This window comes from Primulina eburnea, chromosome 14 (assembly GCF_022965805.1).
Source record: "Primulina eburnea isolate SZY01 chromosome 14, ASM2296580v1, whole genome shotgun sequence".
Lineage (NCBI taxonomy): Eukaryota > Viridiplantae > Streptophyta > Magnoliopsida > Lamiales > Gesneriaceae > Primulina > Primulina eburnea.
Genome location: NC_133114.1, coordinates 13,072,826 through 13,092,892, shown reverse-complemented (window position 1 = coordinate 13,092,892; position 20,067 = coordinate 13,072,826). Strand labels below are relative to the sequence as shown.

General features: G+C 34.8%; 1 long non-coding RNA gene across 1 annotated transcript; it reads right to left on the bottom strand.

The window, feature by feature from the left end:
- Positions 1–16,655: 16,655 nt before the first annotated feature.
- On the bottom strand, positions 16,656–17,482 carry LOC140812458 (uncharacterized). Its single transcript, XR_012113677.1, has 2 exons — positions 17,367–17,482; positions 16,656–17,295 (listed from the first exon to the last, which is right to left on the bottom strand). It is a non-coding gene; the product is annotated as an uncharacterized lncRNA (long non-coding RNA).
- Between the last annotated feature and the right edge of the window lie 2,585 nt (positions 17,483–20,067).

The window sequence follows — 20,067 nt, the reverse complement described above, 5'->3', positions numbered from 1 at the left end:
TACCGTTTCTTCTTTGACCCAGTACTGCACCGACTGCATAATCACTTGCATCGCACATGATTTCAAATGGTAAAGACCAATCAGGAGGTTGCATGATAGGAGCTGATGTTAAATGTCGAATAATTTTATCAAAAGCATTTTGACATTCTTGAGTCCACTCAAATGCAGTGTCTTTTGTTAAGAGGTTACAAATGGGTTTAGAGATTAAACTAAAGTCCTTTATAAACCTCCTCTAAAATCCAGCATGTCCCAAAAATGAGCGAATTTCTTTAATGGTTTTTGGAGGGGATAAATTGGCAATGACATCAACTTTTACTTTATCAACTTCAATTCCATGAGATGACACGACATGTCCCAAAACAATTCCAGAAGTAATCATGTAATGACATTTTTCCCAATTTAAAATAAGACCTTTTTTCTCGCATCTTTTTAAATTTTTTTCCAAATTTTCAAGACAATTATCAAATGTATTCCCAAAGACAGTTAAATCATCCATGAAAATTTCCAAACAATTTTCAACCATATCGCAAAAAATGCTTAGCATACATCTTTGAAATGTTGTTGGGGCATTGCATAATCTAAATGGCATCCTTCTAAATGCAAATGTTCCAAAGGGACATGTAAATGTAGTTTTATCTTGATCTTCGAGTGCAATGGGAATTTGATAATAACCTGAATATCCATCAAGAAAACAATAGTATGGATGACCTCCTACTCTTTCTAAAATTTGACCCAAAAATGGTAATGGAAAATGATCTGTTCTAGTGGCGTCATTTAATTTTCTATAATCAATACACATCCGCCAACTAGATGGGACTCGACTTGTTAACAATTCACCTTTTTCATTTTTTATCACTGTGATGCCAGATTTTTTTGGAACTACTTGTGTTGGGCTTACCCACTTACTATCAGAAATAGGGTAGATAATCCCAACATCGAGTAGTTTGAGAACTTCAGTTTTCACAACATCTTTCATGTGTGGATTTAATCTCCTTTGTGGTTGTTGAGATGTTTTAGCATTTTCTTCTAAGTGAATTTTGTGAGTGCAAATTAGTGGATTAATACCCTTAAGATCTTTTAGTGTCCAACCAATTGCATTTTTATGTCTTTTAAGCATATCAACTAATTTACCTTCTTGATTACTTGATACTTTGGAAGAAATTACCACCAGATATGTTTCATCTTCTCCAAGAAATGCATAATTCAATTCTTCTGGCAAGGGTTTTAACTCAAATATGGGTGGTTCGTCTTTTTTCTTATATTTTTCATCAAATTCTTTCTCTGATCCTGATAACGAGTGATACCTGATAAAATCATCAAGATCAATTTCAGCACTTTCTTTAACAGTTTCAATTGAACAAATATCTAATTGATCACGAGTACTCCCTTCTTGAATGTTTTCTTCCACAAGAGTTTCAATAAGATTTTCATCTTCACTTTCATCTCTTTTGTCATGTGGTTGCTTACAAAGATTAAACACATTAAGCTCCAAGGTCATGTTACCAAATGACAACTTCATTATTCCATTCCTGCAATTTATAAGAGCATTAGAAGTTGCTAAAAATGGACGACCTAAAATTACAGGAATTGCATTACAAGCTTCAATAGGTTGTGTATCTAAAACTATGAAATCGACAGGATATACAAAGTTATCAATTTGGACCAACACGTCTTCTACCATACCTCTTGGCACTTTAACAGATCTATCAGTAAGTAAAAGTGTTACCGAAGTAGGTTTTAACTCGCCTAGATTGAGTTCTTGATAAACTGAATATGGAAGTAAATCCACACTAGCTCCAAGGTCAAGCAATGCTTTTTTAATTTTTCGTTCTCCAATAATACAAGAAATAGTAGGACAACCTGGGTCTTTGTATTTCAAAGTATTATTATTTTGAATGATTGCACTTACTTGTTCGACTAAAAATACTTTCTTTTTCACATTCAATTTTCTTTTCACAGTGCACAAGTCTTTCAAAAATTTGGCATATGATGGTACTTGTTTTATTGCATCTAATAAAGGAATATTAACTTTTACTTGTTTAAAATATCATATATATCAGAATTCAAATTTGATTTTTTTGTATTCTTCAATGCATGAGGGAATAGTGGTGACACTGTCTGTTGAACCTCCTCTTCGCAAGTTATGGGTTCCACTTCCTTACCCTTTGAAGTTGATTTATCATCATCTTCACAAGGTTCAAGAATGGATTTTTCCACAACCTTACCACTTTGAAGGGTAATAACAGATTTTACCTGATCCATCGGTTGAGTTCCAGAAGTTCCAGTTTGTGAATGATGATCCTTGGGATTAGGCAGAGGTTGTGAAGGAAATTTACCTTTTTCATGAACATTAAGTGCAGATGCAAATTTAGCAAGAGTATCATTCAAATCTGTCATGGTTTGAGCAGTTTGAGTATTCATAGACTCTTGCTTTGCAATGAAAGAATTCAATGTATCTTCCAAATTTCTTTTAGGTGGAGGAACATAAGGTGTACAATTTTGAAAATTTTGTTGATTTTGGAAATGTGGTTGCGGAAATTGTGCAGCATTATCATTCCTCCAACTAAAATTTGGATGATTTCGCCAACTTGGATTGTAATTTTGAGAAAATGGTTCAAAATTTGGCCTTTTGAAATTGTTCAAAACATTGGCTTGTTCATGGAGACATTCTTTAAAAGAGGGCAAAGTGGGACAATCTTTTGTAAAATGATCACTTGTATCACAGATGTGACACACAATTTCTTGAACAGATTTTAATTGACTATTCTTTTTCAATTCAAGTGCCTCAACTTTTCTTGCCAAAGAGGTAAATCTAGCTTGAAGGTCATGTTCATCTTTGAGAGTGTACATACCTCCACCAGATGTAGGAGATTGAATCTTGTTTGATGGTTCGATTGTACCTATAGTGTCCCAATTTTGAGCATTTTCAGCTAATGAATCGAGATACTCAATTGCCTCGTTTGGATCTTTATCTTCAAATGTTCCATTACACATAAATTCAACCATTTGCCAATCTTTAGGTGTTAAGCCTTCATAAAATTGAGAAACAACCCTCCAAATTTCAAAACCATGATGTGGACAAAGATTAAGCAATTCTTTGTATCTATCCCAACACTGATAAAAAGTTTCTCCTTGTTTTTGAGTGAAAGTGATGATTTGCCTTTTGAAAGAATTTGTTCTATGCGATGGAAAAAACTTTTTCAAAAATTGTTGTTGCAATTCATCCCAAGTTCGAATGGATCCCGATCTAAGATTTTGTAGCCAAGTTTTAGCTTTATCTTTTAAAGAAAAAGGAAAAAGCTTAAGTCGAATGATGTTCATGCTACAATTTAGATCATTATATGTGTTGCACACTTCTTCAAACTCTCGTAAATACATGTATGGATTTTCAGAATTTAAGCCATGAAAGTTGGGTAAAAGTTGGATAATACCAGGCTTAAAATTGAAATGAGATGCATCAGGGGGGAAAACTAGACATGAAGGTGCACTAGTACGTGTAGGATTCATGTGATCTCTAAGTGTTCTTCGTCTATCATGATCATGTTGAGATTGAATTTCATCTTCATTTTCTTGGATGGGTTCTTCCGCCATGTTTTGTAAAAATAAAGGGTTATTTCGGATGAGTCGACCACTAAGTGTACGTGACCAAATGCTCATGCAAATGAAAATGCAAAAGAATAAAAACACGCAAAAGCAATAAAAATTCAAATAAAGAAAAATAAACTATAAAGGAAATTAAATAGACTTGAAATTAAATTATACTTCCCCGGCAACGGCGCCAAAAACTTGTTGCGACTCTGATTGTTGCACTCCCAAGAGCAGGTTGTCCACAAGTAGTATAATTCGGTGAGTCCGATATCGTATCCACAGGAAAGCTAAGGTAATTACAAGTCCACTACAATGTCTTTTGTTTTGTTTTGTTTTTGTTTCTTTTAATTTTAATTGTTTGAATCTTTAATGGGTAAATTTTAATTGTTCAATTTTTATTTAAGTAGTTGAGATTAAAGGATCCACTCTTGGTATTTTAATAAAGTTAACATTAACGAACAATATTGAAATCCACTTAATAAAATGGTTCCAATATATTAAATAATCATATTTATATTATGTTATATATTATTATCATATAAGTATATAATATATACCAAAACTTATAAATGTGGTCAAGTATTTATTATATTGTGCTATATATATTTGTAAACACTAAATCAAGGTTCCCACTTTAAATGGTTGGTAAAACCAAACTAACATTTAAATGGTACCAAGAAATTAATATTATGATATATTTATATATAGTAAATCAAGGTTCCCACTTTAAATGGTTGGTAAAACCAAACTAACATTTAAATGATACCAAGAAATTAATATTATAATATATTCATATATAATAAATGAAGGCATCCACTTTAAATGGTTGGTAATACCAAACTAACATTTAAATGGTTCCAAGAATTTAGTGTAACATATAACAACAATAAATCAAAACTCCCACTTATAAGTAGGATATAAAAATACTTAAAGAAATAAATATAACATAAACAAAATAATGATTAAATAATATAAAACATAGATTCTTATCTTTTAGTAACCTTATTATCATGCCAAGAGTTTCACCTTTTCATCTCAACTTTAGGAAGTTAGCTATTCATTATTCAAAGTGTAAAACTTTGAATATGAAATTATCATGCTAATTATATTTAAATGAAGAAATAAAGGAAAAATATAGAGAGAAATATTATGAACTCAAAGGTTTGTTCATAGAATGAAGGATATCTCAATACATTACAATGCACCCCTATTTATAGCCAAATTTGGGGAGACAACCACAAATAAAATATTATTTTTTACACAAAAGTCTTCATTGGTGTTCCAAGATATTATATTATATTACACATCACTTTTGAAAATCTTCTTCTCCGAATTTGCTTCTTCACACAAAAAGAAACATGTGGATAATTGAGTTGTCTAGTTGTGGTATTTTTTTCAAACCATTTGACCAAGTAATTTGAGAGATATGGTCAAAATACTAGAGCATGGTAAAACTGTCACTCTTTTGATAACTTTATTTGTTGTTTAATTTGATCCCACTTGTGAGAAGATTTTTATCTCATGCTTGCCATCAATATTGTAGATATTAACATCAACTTTCTACAGGTCCTAGAATCATCTTAATCCCATTTGAAACGCCAAGTTTATTCCCTGTTTTATCGCACCTGTAAAAAATAGTAAACACTTGTAATTACACAGCAACTTATATTTTATACAATTTATTATAAAACATATAATATTTAAACATTTAATAAAACAAAAACTATATATTTATATTATAAAACATTTATTTAATGTACAATTTTTATGTTTATCAGAATTTTCAAAAGAACTATCAAAGAAACAACTCCAGAGAAGAGTCAAATGCATGCTACAACTGTGGCAAACCAGGTCATTATATTGCTGACTGTCCCAAACCCAAGAAGGACAGTCAAGTTTCAACTGAAAGAAAGAAGAAAGTGTATGAGAACAAGAGGAGATCTAAGGACGACAAGAAGCCTTACAGAAAGAAACATGAAGTACTTCTAGCTGAATATAGCAAAGCCAAATGGGCAGACACTGACAGCGAGGAATCAGAACCAGAAACTTCATGCAGTTCTAGTGACGATGAAGAAGAAGTAAAATGTCTGATGGCTGCTGATACAGAACTAGAGTCCAGCAGTCAACATGTATTTGATTTTAGTTCAACTGATTTTACCAGAGAAGAACTTATTTCGACATTGCATGACATGGTTAATGAGTATCAAAAGCTTATTTTATAGTTTGAAAAAGCCAGAGCGAAGCAAAATGATCCTAAAGACGATAAAACAAAAACTGATGAATCAGTTGATATGTTGAGTCTAAAAAAGGAAATTGCTGAGCTCAGAAATGAAAGAAGCAGGGGATCAATTAATGATTCAAAAGTTGTTGCTTGAAAATTCAAAGCACACTGAGCTTATTCAGGCTTGGAACAAATCGTCTGATGCTTTAACTGATATACAGAATTCTCAGAAATCAGTTACTGATAAAACTGGTTTAGGATTCTGTAGTAAAGATGATTCGTCTTCTAAAGATACTCAGCCAAAACTGAATATAAACAAAGGGAAATACATTCACTTTGTAAAATCAGTTATGGTACAAGAACGAGATGAGTCGAGTAAACTGATTGAACAGCCAACTCAAAGTATGAACAAGGGCAAAATATGTGGAATTGGTTATAACCCAAAAGCTGTGACTGACTCTCGAAGTCAGCAACCGAAAATTTTCAGCAAAAATTACTCTAATGGCTACTCAAATTACTACAATAGCAAGCCAGTTCAGAAAAGATACTGGCTGAACAATCAGTTGAAAAAGGGCAAATCACATGTTGTATCTCCTGCACACCATACATCAAGCACACACAAATAGGGAAAGACCATCTGGAATACAGCAACTAGACGGTCAGTTAGATTGATCCAAGTCTGGATTCCTAAAGGACTAATCAACTTTGGACCCAAATAGAAAAAGGGTACCAGAATCTTATCTTGTGTGTGATTGCAGGTAACAGGTACGAGCTTTGAATCTATATGGTACTTGGATAGAGGATGTTCACGCCACATGACAGGAGATTCAAATTTATTGTCTCAACTGGTCAAATACACTGGACCAAACATCAGTTATGGAGATAATTCTAAAGGTAAAACGGTGGGTAAGGGTAAAGCTTATCCATGGTAACTTCACCATTAATGATGTATTATTAGTTGAGAATCTTAAGTATAATCTGATCAGTATCAGTCAGCTATGCGATAATGGATTCTCATTTCAGTTTGACAAACATTCTTGTTCAGTCAAAAACTCAACTGAAGAGATCATCCTAACTGGCAAAAGGTGTGGAAACACTTACAAAGTCAGTTGGAATGATCAACCTTATGCACCAGTAAGTTTTATTGCCTCAAAATCTTCTAAAAACTGGTTGTGGCATGAGAGATTAAACCACTTGAATTTCAAGTCTATTGCATATTTGAGTAACCACGATCTTGTTACTGGGCTGCCCAAAATGGACTTTATCAAAGACAAAATTTGCTCAGCATGTCAGTTTGGTAAACAAATCAAATCTTCTTTTAAGAACAAGGGTCGTAAATCCTCTTCCCGATGCTTAGAGCTGTTATATATGGATCTATTTGGTCCAATACCAGTCATGAGCTTAGGGGGAATGAAATACACCTTGGTGGTTGTAGATGATTTTTCAAGATTCACTTGGGTTATATTTCTCAAGTCCAAAGACCAAACTGCTGCTCAACTGATTAAACTTTTCAAAAGACTATTAAATGAAAAATCAGTTGGAATTGATAGAATCAGATTTGATCGAGGAACTGAGTTGATCAATCAAATTCTTTCAAATTATTTAGAGAATGCCGGAATTAAGCATGAGCTCTCAGCAGCTAGAATTCCTCAGCAAAATGGTGTAGCTGAAAGGAGAAATAGAACCCTTAAAGAGCCTGCTAGAACAATGCTTGCTGATTCTGGTATCTCTCAAAGGTTTTGGGCAGAAGCAGTGAACACTGCTTGTTACACTCAAAACAGATCAATGATTAATCAGAATCATATAAAAACACCTTATAAGATCTGGCATGGAAGAAAAAGTGTGGTTTCCTATTTCAAATTATTCGGCTGCAGATGTTTTATACTTGTCAATGGTAAAACTCATTTAAAAGCCTTTGATGCTAAATATGCAGAGGGAATATTTCTTGGTTATTTTTCAGTGAGTAAAGCGTATAGAGTCTTCAACAAAAATACTTTAAATGTTGAGGAATCTATTCATGTTGTTTTCGATGAAACTATACTAACTGATAAGCCAACTGATCAAGTTGAGCTAGCTGATAGATTTACAGATATAAGCTTGGATGATGATGATGAAGAAGATATCCATATCACTCAAAGCAATCTTCAAACACCGGAATCGGAAGTATTGGATCAACCAGAAGAACCAGAAGTTGTTCCAAATGATCAGTTATTAGAGCCACCGAATGACATTCAGTTACCAACTAAAACTGAAAATGTTCAGTTACCCACAGAAGCAGTTGCAGATTCAGAAGCAATAAATGCTGAACTCAGATGGAAGAAATCACATCCTCCAGAGTTGGTAATAGGTAAACCATCTGATCCAGTAAGAACAAGAAATCAGATGCTCAATCTATTTATTCATTCAGCTTTCGTATCACAACTAGAACCCAAGAAGACTGATGAAGCTCTTGCTGATCCAAACTGGATAAATGCAATGCAAGAAGAGCTAAATGAGTTTGTCCATAACAATGTCTGGAACTTAGTTCCAAGACCAATTTCGAAAACTGTTATAGGTACAAAGTGGGTGTACAGGAACAAACTGAACGAAGATGGTTCAGTTATGCGTAACAAAGCAAGGCTAGTGGCACAAGGCTATAGGCAGGAAGAAGGAATTGATTATGATGAGACATATGCACCAGTTGCAAGACTGGAGGCAATCAGGATATTCCTCGCCTATGCATCATTCAAAAACTTCAAGGTCTATCAAATGGATGCGAAGATTGCATTTCTGAATGGCCAGTTGCAGGAAGAAGTCTACGTTGAACAACCTCCAGGTTTTATCAATCATAACTTTCCTGATCATGTATATCATTTGAACAAAGCCTTATATGGTCTTAAACAAGCTCCAAGGGCTTGGTACGAAACTCTTTCAAAATTTCTAATTGATCACGATTTTTCTGTTGGATCAGTTGATAAGACCTTGTTCAAATTTTCCAAAAATGATCATATTCTACTCGTTCAAATTTATGTTGATGAAATTATTTTTGGGTCAACTAACCCCAAATTATGCGAGAAGTTTGCTAAGTTAATGCAGGATAAATTAGAAATGAGCATGATGGGTAAACTGACATTCTTCCTTGGTTTACAAGTGAAGCAACTGGATTCAGGAACTTTTATCAGTCAAACTAAATACACTAAGGAATTGCTGAAGAAATTTGGTATGGAATCATGTTCAGCTGCAAGCACTCCCATGAGCTCATCAGTTAAATTAGACACTGATCAAGGGGGAATATCAGTTGAGACGACACTTTACAGAGGTTTAATAGGTTCATTATTGTACCTAACTGCCAGTCGTCCTGATATTGTATTTGATGTATGCATGTGTGCCAGATTTCAAGCAAATCCTATGCAATCACATTTTACTGCTGCCAAGCGTATTTTGAAATATCTTAAGGGCACACAAAATGTGGGATTATGGTATTCTAAAGATTCATCTTTCAATTTAGTTGGATATTCAGATGCAGATTATGCATGATGCAAGCTTGATCGAAAAGTACAAGTGGATCATGTCAGTTTCTTGGAGACAGACCGATCTCTTGGTTCAGTAAGAAGCAAACATCCATAGCAACTTCCACAACTGAAGCAGAATATCTCGCTGCTGGAAGCTGCTGTGCTCAACTGCTCTGGATTCAGCAGCAACTGAAAGATTATGGTGTTGATGCAAAGGAATCTCCTATATTCTGTGACAACACAAGCACAATTGCTATTACCTATAATCCAGTTCTTCACTCCAGGACTAAGAACATAGATATCAGACATCACTTCATCAGAGATAATGCCCTGAAGAAGAACATCAGACTGGAATACGTGTCAACTGAGCAGCAAGCAGCTGATATCTTCACCAAAGCATTGGCTGAGACTAAGTTTTCTTATTTTCGCAATATACTTGGATTAATTGATTTATCCTAATCAGTTGTTACTTTTGTTTTGGTTCTTAATCCATTCTTCAGTTTTGTTGTCACTTACTGACTCCTCAGTTAATTGTTTAATTCTATAATTCTCAACTGATGTCAGTTGATCTTCTATTAGTTAGCGTTTTATCAGCTCATATATTTGCATAGTATCTCACAAAACTCATTACGTGCAGGAACAAGAAAAACGACGATAAACCAAAATAAACATTTTATTCAACCATAAATATTCGCCAGGGACTACATTTTCATATTTTTCTTCTATATCAGCTATCCACATCCTCAACCAAACTGCTAGAGCTGAGGAAGATGTCTTGCAGAAGCTGTGCGAAGAAGCTATGCGATTGAGAGTCTCCAGCTCCTTTCGAAGCATCAGCTGGTAGAGATGACCATCTTTGAAGACGTCCACCTCCGCAGAAATGTCTAAGTGCTCCCGCACTTCTCTCAGTTGTGCCATCCGTTGGAAGGTGGTAGCCCTTCCAGAGTTGTACAGGAGCTCAAGCTCCTGTAACTCTTCCCAGTAGGGAAGACTATCATAGAAGACCTCGTCTTCAATAGCAGACTTTCTAGCTTGCAGAGAGAATGGAGAAACGTTTGAGCTACTTGCACCTTCCATATTTTTTTCTGATATCCTTGTGACTAACTCTTTAACTCTTATTTATAGACCAGGTCGAGGAAGATGAAAGGACAATTCTTAATGATGATTACTCTACCAAGAATCAGGATTTCGTTAATTAATCTTGCTTATACTATCTTCATTTTCTTTAATGCATTTATTAAGGGGGAATATTGGTGTTTAAGAGATTAACTGAGAAGACAACTGATTAGTCAGCTCTCAACTGAAAGGACACAGTCTGACAACTGATCGTTCAGTTGAGCGTCTCACTAATCTTCTCATATACGTTAACTAATTAAACCTATTATATTCAAAATCAAGTGACGTGATTGTCTTTCAAGCATTAAATGATGTTTTTCAGAAAATGATTAGTGTCAACGTGGACATCTTTAAAACCGTTCAAATACACACGCATTTCTGAAGACTCCTTTGGTCGACTCTGATGGCAACATAATTTCTACGGTCAATGATCAGTCTCTGACCATTTCTGAAGACTCCTTTGGAGAATTTTTCTCTCTACCTTCTGCTGGTTTGGCACAACTCTCGGATGTTAAGGCATCTGATATTGAAGAGATGCAAACCGCACTCTCTGCTGATGGACGGAAGATCAAAGTCTCCGATCCAAAGAAAGAACTGAAGTATGAAGTGACGTGATTATCTTTCAAGCATTAAATGCTGTTTTTCAGAAAATGATTAGTGTCAACGTGGACATCTTTAAAACCGTTCAAATACACACGCATTTCTGAAGACTCCTTTGGTCGACTCTGATGGCAACATAATTTCTACGGTCAATGATCAGTCTCTGACCATTTCTGAAGACTCTTTTGGAGAAATTTTCTCTCTACCTTCTGCTGGTTTGGCACAACTCTCGGATGTTAAGGCATCTGATATTGAAGAGATGCAAACCGCACTCTTTGCTGATGGACGGAAGATCAAAGTCTCTGATCCAAAGAAAGAACTGAAGTATGAAGTTCAGTTACTTGCTGATGTTGTAGCCAAAGGGCTTTTGGCGAAAGCTGGATCGTTTGCTGGCCTCACTTTGGAAAAATTTCAAGCCATTTCTGTTATTATGGCTGATCGTCAATTCAACTGGAAGCACCTTATATTTAGTGTTCTGAAGAATATGTTTCTGTCTTCTAAACAATCCAAAGGATTTGCTGTGCAACTTAGTTATCTGCTGAAATTGAAAGGGTTAGTGGCTGATGACTCAGAAAGATCATCAAATTTTAAAGTCTTTAATGCGAAGAACACTAATCCACTGAGAACCAAACTGGATATCTCTCCTGCTCAGTTTTTCAAAATCAAACAGGAGATTGGGACTGAGAAAGCAGCCCGAAATCAGTGAAGAAAGCCAAAACTTTGGCTCAACTGAAGATGGCTAAAAGGAAATTAATCTTGAGCATTTCTGACTCAGAGAAAACTCCATCTCCACAGATTGCCAAGAAACCGAGAACCCAAAGGGTTAAATCAACAACTGCCGAGGTATCCATTCCTTCTGATGCAATTCTTCCTTCAGATGCTCAGCAACCAATAGAAGCAGTTCCTTTGAAAGTCATTCCACCAGAAGCTTCAGTTGGTGCCAAAAAGGAATCAGTTAGGACCAAAGCGCCTCTGATTCAAATCTCTCGCCCTGCCACTGTGGGTCCTGCTCGACCCAAAGGAATAAAATTTATAGAGGTGGTGGAATCAACTCGAACAGTATTGGAAATCCCTCACATTATGAGCACTGATAAAGGCAAGGGTAAGCTATTGAAGAGCCTAGTACATTCGAATGCCATTAAGACACATATTGACCTTGTTTGGGCAAAGGTTAATAGCTATGCTGCTTCAAAAATTAAGTCCTATGATGCTTGGACAGCCTTTCGCACACAAATTTTTGCCAAGCAACTGAAAAAGAAATCTCGGCTGAACACCTTCATCAAATTGGAAGCTTATGTTCTCAGAACGGTGAAAGCTGCCACAATTGCTCAGGCAATGGAAAGGAAATCTTATTTGTTTGATCAAGTGAGAGCTAAGAAGTTGGCTCAAATTGTCAGCAAATTGAAAGACAACTATGTTCCAACAAATCCTAATGCATTTGTTGATCAAGCAGTAATTACTCAGCTTGATACCGATTTTCTTGGACTACAATCTCAAATCAGATTCTGGGAAATGGATCAGGAATTGGTTCTTCATCAAGGCAATTCAGATACTGATGAAGAGGATACAGTTGAACAAACATCCTCAGGACAGGCTTTGGTTCCAACTGAAAGGTCAGTTCAGGATATGCCTCAACCATCTCCTGCTGAACATCAACTGTACACTGAAGCCGAGCTTTCTTTTGCAAACATTGAAGAAATTATCCAAGCAGTGGTACAGGATACTAAATTGAGTGAACCGTTTTCTAATCCAGTTGATCACTCTGCTTATCAAATCCATCCAGAGGTCACCATTTCATCAGAAAAACCAGTTCAGCAAGATCCAGTTGCTGACCAAGCTATTTCGACTGATGTGCCAATTGTTTCTCATGTTCATTCTTTAGAGGCACCAGTTTTGATCTTATCACCATCTGCCACTCATCTAGCTAGTTCTTCTGCCGATCAGATTCCACCCTCACCGCCTCCAGTTCAAGGAGAAATTATTGTAACTGATGTTCCAGTTCAGAATGTTGCTGATACAGTTTCAACTGAACAAGCCTTAGTAATTTCTGAACAGACGACAAAAGAACCAGGAACATCTCATCAGTCTCATCCTCCATCTTCATCAGATATTGATCTTATTTTTGAAGAAGTTCAGTATATGCAGGAAAGTATGCAACAAATTATCTCTGCCATATTGAAAATTCTGAACACTCAGCAGTATCATACTCTGAAGTTGGACTCTTCCCATCAGTTCAACTTAGAAAAACTGAATGCCATACAAGCAGCTGTTACCTCTCTGACTTTTGCAGTTGACGATATACAGAAAAACAGAGGGATATTTTCCTGTCTCACTTCCACTCAAGACTCTATCAACAAACGAGTCGACAGTGTAGAATCTCTTGTTTCAAGAAAAATCGATTTACTTCAAGTTGCCATGACTACTGCTATCAGCAATATTTCCGACTCTGTCCATCTCCTCTCTATTGATATTAGAAAAGTATCTTCTAAGATGGAGATGTTTGACAAAAAGTGGGAAGAGAACTGATGTTATTTTAGAAAAGCAGAAGTAATCTTAAATTCTTGAATCCATGAATAATATGAGTTCAGTTGAATCTACATCTTATTTTATCTACAAGAGTTCAGTCATTCAGTTATACTTTATTCTGAGTTTTGTCAAACACCATAAAGGGGGAAATTGTTGGAAACTTAATTCCGGTGCTTTGACAAAAAGACTCACCAACTGAACTTAACAACTGAACTGCTCATCAACTGAACACGTCATCTGCTGAACTCAGTCAACTGTTCTATACAACTGAAGTTCATTCTCGGCAACTGATTCGTTACCAGCTGACCGCTCAGTTGTACACGTCATCAGTTGAAAGCGACAACAGACAAAATAGTACATATACCCTGCAACTTGTAGTGGAACGCCGCATTACAGAATGAACAGTGTACGATTGTCAGAATATATCGACGTGTCAATCAACGGTTAGAATATTCAAACATTCTTTAATGTTACCGTTAAGAGAAGAGCATATAAATAGTCGAAGAACAGCTACTGAAGAATCCCCGACTTTCAGTTATCATATTCTACTTGCTGTTACGCTGCAAAAATATCTACTCGCAATCAGAAATCAAAGCTCACGCTTCTTAGTCATATCAGTAGTATTCAATACTACATTCTCGAGCTTATATAGCACTTTGTAATCTTTAATAGATTTTCTAAGTTGTGTTAAGATCAGTTACGATCTATAGAAGTGTTGTATGCTAAGAGTTTCAGTTTTGGCAAAGTGCACTACAAGAAAAACGGGCATTGTCGTAGCCTTTTAAAAACTGTTGTAACTGAGGGTGTTGTTGAAAGTCCGTTCAACGACAACGGTTTTTACCCGTTGTGGTAGGTAGAATTTTCGACGGTATTTAAAACCGTCGCTAAATCCATTTGCGACGGTTTTAATCATAACCGTCGCTAAATTTCGCGACGGTCTACATATAACAACCGTTGCTAAATTTAGCGACGGTCAGCATATAAGGACCGTCGTCGTCGTAACATTTAGCGACGGTTCTTAATCATGAATTCCGTCGCTAATTTGTTTCGAAAAATAAAAAAAAATTCTTTTAATAATTTAATAAATCTAAAAGAAACTAACAATCGAAACTATAATCGTGTAAAAGAGAAAAATTTTAAAAGTTTTAAATGTAAGAGAAAAAAATTTTAAGTGTTGTGAAGTGATAAAATTGTGTATGAGAAAAATTTTAAGTGTTGTGTGAAGTGATAAAATGTGTATGAGAGAAAAATTTCAAGTGTTGTGTGAAGTGATAAAAATGTGTATGAGAGAAAAATTTTAAGTGTTGTGTGAAGTAATAAAAATGTGTATGAGAAAAAAAATTTTAAGTGTTATGTGAAGTGATAAAATTGTGTATGAGAGAAAAAGTTTAAGTGTTGTGAAGTAGTGAGAAAAATTTGAAGTGTTGAAAAATATTAAATGTTGTGAAGTAGTGAGAAAAGTTTAAGTGTTGTGAAGAAAATGGAGTGGAACGCGGGTATTTATAGTGAGTTAGCGACGGTTTGTTGTAAAACCGTCGCCAAAATTTAAATTAGTGACGGTTTGGATTTTATTGTCGCGAAATTTAGCGACAGGTTTTGAAATACTGTCGCATGTTTTAATTTTGCGACGGTTGGAATTTACACCGTCGCGAAATATTGCGACGGTGTTTTAAAAACCGTTGCTAAATTTAGCGATGGATAGCATTAAAACGTGGCTAATTTTAAGCATGCGACGGTTTGATTTAAAAAGTCGCTATAATTAGCGACTGTTTATTCAAACCCGTCGCTGATCTTAATTGAGCGACGGTTATTTTCAAACCGTCGCTAATTTTAGCGACGGTTATTTTAAATTCCGTCGCTAAATTTGACAACGTCTTCCCCAACCGTTGTTGTTTGTCCAAAAACCACGCTATTCGACAACGGTTTCTTAAAATCGTTGTCTATTTTCCAAAAAAACACGCTAATAGACAACGGTTCATAGAACCATTGTCATTGACCCTAAAACCGTTGTCTTTGACCCCCCAAAGACAACGGTTGTTTAAAACCGTTGTCTTTGGCCCCTCAAAGACAACGGTTTTAAAAAACCGTTGTCTTTGATCCCCAAAAGACAACGGTTTTGGTTAAAACCGTTGTTAAAAACTCTACGACAACGGTTTTGCACAAAAACCGTTGTCGTATGTGTGTTGTTGTATGGCGTTTTTCTTGTAGTGGTGATAAGTTCAAACTGAAGTGGGTCAGTACAGTGTCGTATATTTGATCAAAGTCTTTTAGTAGATATCCTATCTTCGTGATAGAAGGGGTGACGTAGGAGTTATTCAATTTTCCGAACATCCAGAAACTTATTGTGTCATTACTTCAGTTACCATTTTCAGTTAGATACTCTATCCTTCAGTCAGTTAGTTTTCAGCAACTGTTTTATTCAGTTTAACTGATTGTTGTTAACCGACGGGATATTTAGTTTCAGTTTGTAACAGAACTGAACTCATATTGTCGAAAAATATTTTAAAATCGAGCAGTGTTTATTCAACCCCCCCTTCTAAACACTCTTTATTCGTTTAACCGATCCTATCAACAAATATTCCAGTCGTGAACCGGATTAAGAGATCGAAGAATGTTCGTAGGGATTTACAACAAGAGCTACGTCCGCTAATACCGGTGTAGTTGGAGCCAAGTAAATTATTCACTAAGGTATAACTTTTAATCATCCTATGAATGTTTTTATCTAAAATCATACGAGCGCCCAAGCAAAACCTATTTTGATTGTCAAAATAAAATAAAATTTTTAAACTTCCGTTGTGTTAAGGCACGTAAAAAACCGAAATCCAACAAAAACTAGCTCATATGCAGCAAAACAAAATGGAAATTTGTGAAAACAAAATTATTATTTTTATTTATTATATATATGTACTTAATAAAATATATTAGTTTTTTTGAGATGGGTTAGGTTGAAAAATGAGTGGGGTGTTGTATCCAATCCAATAATACATGATAGCGTCACGAGCCTGCCTTTCAGTTCCACAGATGTGTGTAAGAATATTAGAATATTTATTCTCTTACTGCCTTTTCGGCCCCAACAAATATATATATATATATATAAAAAACAAAGCCGAGGGTTCTCAGAATTAATACATACACTATCATGGAAACTGACAATCTGCCTCTCTTTTAATACAGATTCAATCATACGCATCAACGGTCCTACCACGAGAATATTTACCCTTACAAACTAAATTAAATATTATGTACCTTTATATTTAATTAGTTTTGAGTGCACTTTACATCCACGGGCCGGCGCAAATCAATATTTGATCGGTGTTCAAATGTTCCGAGATTGGAAAGCTCAGGAGGGATAGACAAGGAAGGAGAACACGAGTTGACCGGGAAGGAAAGAAGAAAAAAGATAAACCAGATATCTAAAAACCCTGGTTTTACATCTGAAAACTAAAAAAAAAACAAAACCACATGATATGTCAAGGGGTCTTACAAGGTCAAGAAAAGGTCTTACAAGGTCAAGAACACATAAAACATGACAAGAATAAAAGACAACAAGTCAAAAAATAAAAAAATAAAATCAAATACGATTAGAAAATAGCTCAGTAAGGATAGCACCCGATCAAAATCAACAAACGATTGTCACCAATTGAAGTCCATGTTTGATAATAACCATGGAAAAATCAGCCAGCATCCAATCTTCTCGATCGAGGTACGTGATCGAATTCGCGCCGATGCATCCATACATGCCATTGCCATGATCTAGATTCAAAAAGATATGGTAAAAAACAAGAAAATTGTAATACCAGGAGAAAAAAAGGAGAGATAAGTACCTTGAAATGTCGCTGATTCTGCAGCCTTTTCTCTCTTCTCCATAGAATAATAAACGTTGCAGAAACACAGAGTGATGATGGGGAGAAGGAAAGGTGGAAAGTGGAAAAAGAATATGAATGAAAAGGTATGAAGGTAGAGAGTGGGCTTTTTATGGACAGCAAGTGGGCCTTACAGATGGACCTGACAGTGACAGGACATAGGCCAAGAAAGAATGTATTCAGCCGAGATGGTGCCACGTGGCAGCCCACCACAATTTCATGGCCGACCTCTGTAAAAATCAAATTTAATTTAATTTAATATAATTTTTTAATAAAAGCTTGAATTATTAGGGGTAAAAAGTAACAAAAAAAAGCAACATGATGGTGAAAGTCTAACAATACTGAATCTAGAATAATTGTTTTCTTTTTGACCATTTTTTAAATTCCACTCTTTTGTGATGTAGAGTACAATAATTTTTTTTTAAAATTTTTTCGATAAGATATATTTCTTAGAATAGCAGAAACTTATAAAGGGAATATATCCCCAAATATACAAGACATGTTTATTTGATAAAATAAAATATTCAGTTGATATAGTACAGATATTATCGGAAATAAGATTTGGAATCAACGAGCTAGCTAGCACGAGAGGAAAATCGGACAAATAAAAGAATATCACTACATATTTCATCATTAAAAAAAATGAGAATAACGATGGTTTTCTCGATAATAATTAACTAAATTTAGACAATTTGTCTGAGTCATGAATTGATTATTATTGAAAAGGACCTTGTTTAAAATGTCGCGGAGAAATAAAATAAAATAATATTTATGCGGGTGGGTGGAAAGTAACAAAAACAAGAATAAATTTACAAAATCAAGGTCTAGGTAGGCGTAAATTTGCCTTAATTTTAGTTTAACAATATGGTTTTGAGAGGGAATCAAGGCTGTGGGAAATGGCACTCATTTCACACACCACATTTTCCCAAGTTGGTCAAAACTATGCACATGGAATGCAATAATTAGTAGGCTTTTAATTCATTTGTATTCCTCGTATAGTTATTATTATCATCATCATATGCGCATTCAAAGAAAAAAATTAAAATTATTGTATGTTGAAACATATTTGAAAAGGCAAAAACTTGTGTGAGACGGTCTCACGGGTCATATTTGTGAGACGGATCTCTTATTTAGGTCATCCATTAAAAAGTATTACTTTTTATGCTAAGAGTATTACTTTTTATTTTGAATATAGGTAGGGTTGACCCGTCTCACGGATCAAGATCCGTGAGACGGTCTCACATGAGACCTACTCGTTTGAAAATTATTACAATTACCCAAAAAATAACTAGTCGATGATTTAAAATCTTTGTCAATTGGATTTATCCAAATAACCCATTTGTTTGTTCTTGTGAATTTATAATTTTTAGCTTTAAATTCATCTATTAGGATCAGCGATGATGCATAAGAGGAGGATGAATAAATCACTAAAAATTTGAAATTTTTTTTCTTCAGGTGATCTCTACTTGTATTAACATCAAAAATCTGATTTCGATCTTCAAAGGTCAGTAGGCAGTTGATGAGTAACGAGGAAAGACTCTACATAACTATGTGAATAATAATAAAAGTAATGAAAAGACAATTATTTTATCTAGATGTTCGAAAAATAAAAATTTTATATGCTCCTTTTTCGGTTTACAGAATGTATTCACAAAATGACTTTGATATTTACAATTTCTGTAAAAAAAACCCACTTCAGTATGAATTAATATTGCCTACTGAAACTCTTACTATCAACTTCCTTACAACTTACGTACTAAGTCCTGATCAGAAAAACTTTTTGTCAGTTACAAAGATCTATTCAGAATGTTATATAATAATGAGATTACATAGAGTAACAGATGACACAAGGTGATCTTTTAGAAGATCTGATAAGGTTTGTATGAGTGTGCTTTTGATTTATTTTTGATAGACTTAATTTAATTGTGGTGATGATAGTCAAAACCAGTAGATATCGTTAGTAAAACCAAAAGATAGTATAAAAGCAGAAGTTCTCGTGTCGCATTAACAAAGCAGTACTCTTCGAGTACTTATCAGCTTAGAAAATAAGAAGTAGAACTTGGCTCTTTGCTAAAACAGAACCTATCATTCATATATCAAATGTTACCGTTACTTTATCAAGTACGAGTATTTAATGAATCATGAAATGCTGAACAAAGTTATTTAATACGTTTTACCAAATGTGGTATGAAACATGACTGATTGTTCTGAAACTTTTTACATGAACCTTTTTAGGTAATAAAGTTGATCCTATCAGAAGTCAAAGAAGCCGTTTTGTTTATAGACGTTGGATTCAAGACTTCTATATATACGCTTGATCAACAACGTTTATAGATTACCAAAAACTACGAGCACAATCTCCAACTTACGAACGTTGATTTGAGCACTCAGAACTTCTTATCATCTACAAGCTCAAAATACAGAAAAGCAGCACACGCTTCATATTAGTTATCTGATCTTTTGAGATCATATTGTACTGACTGTTTCTTACTCCCTCTACAAGCATATTCACGTTATTATATCTTTGAGAAGAGTTTGTAATCTGGAAAAGAGTCTTTTCCAGAACTTTGCTGTATTCGTTTTATTGTGTTGAGTTACTAAAGTTTCAGTAGGCAAAGGATAAGTCCTACTGAAGTGGGTGTGTACAAGTATTGTACTGTAA